Raw genomic sequence first — 992 nt, 5'->3', positions numbered from 1 at the left:
CCCCCCGTCCCAACCACTATCGTGACAAAACAATTATAAATGCTTGTTTAACACTGACAGCTGAGATGGATAAAGAATATTATAGAGAGATGGCATGCATTTACTCAAGCAGCGATGGGGAAAAAATCTTGACTGGTCATGGGGACTACATTCATAAATTAAGAGAATTTTAGCCAACAAACTGTATCTCAGTCATGACAAAACTGTTCATTTTATAGTCATGTTCTTCTTGATTCTTCGACAACTGTCGTATGATCACATGCGTATGATACACATCTTATAGTTTTATCTCAGTCATGACAAAACTGTTCATTTTATAGTCATTTTCTTCTTGATTCTTCGAGAACTCTCGTATGATACACATCTTATAGTTTGTGCGTGTGGCACTTTAGTTAAAACAAAGCAAAACAAACCATCATTGCGTATGCTAATAAAGTTAATTGTGAGGCAGCGCGGTGGAATCAGGCTCTTGTCAATTTTTGGGCAAGTAGAGTTATTGGTATCATCTTAAAGCTTGTTCAGTTGTTTTTATTTGGATGAAAAAAAATATCCATTTATCTTGAATACAAGTCGAGATATTTGCGAATGAAGGAGGTGGGGGGCACCTGTTTTCAGAGGTAAAATGAGTGAGAAAATGGCTTCCAAAGATTAGTTATTTCCTTAGCTTTAGAGTCCGTGGAAACTGAAAACTTACATTTTTTGTGCCTTTAAATTAAAGTTTAATCAACGTTTTTCAGACAAATCCACACACAAACGAGTTCTTTAATTGGCATGAAAGGTGTTAAGGCCAAAAACCAAAAATTTGGTGAAAAGTCAAAAATCTTTAGAAAAATGCAAGTTTTTTCACTTTGATTATTTTGACGAGAGCCTGATTCCATCACGCTGCCTCACAATTACTATGCAGAATCTGAGGTCTATGCTGTGTACTAATTGAGAACATAATTTATTTTAAAAAGGCACAGCCATCGAATTGGGATTGGGGTGTGGGGGGG

Source organism: Aplysia californica, unplaced genomic scaffold, assembly GCF_000002075.1.
Source record: "Aplysia californica isolate F4 #8 unplaced genomic scaffold, AplCal3.0 scaffold00430, whole genome shotgun sequence".
NCBI classification, from domain to species: domain Eukaryota; kingdom Metazoa; phylum Mollusca; class Gastropoda; order Aplysiida; family Aplysiidae; genus Aplysia; species Aplysia californica.
This window is presented reverse-complemented; position numbering follows the sequence as displayed.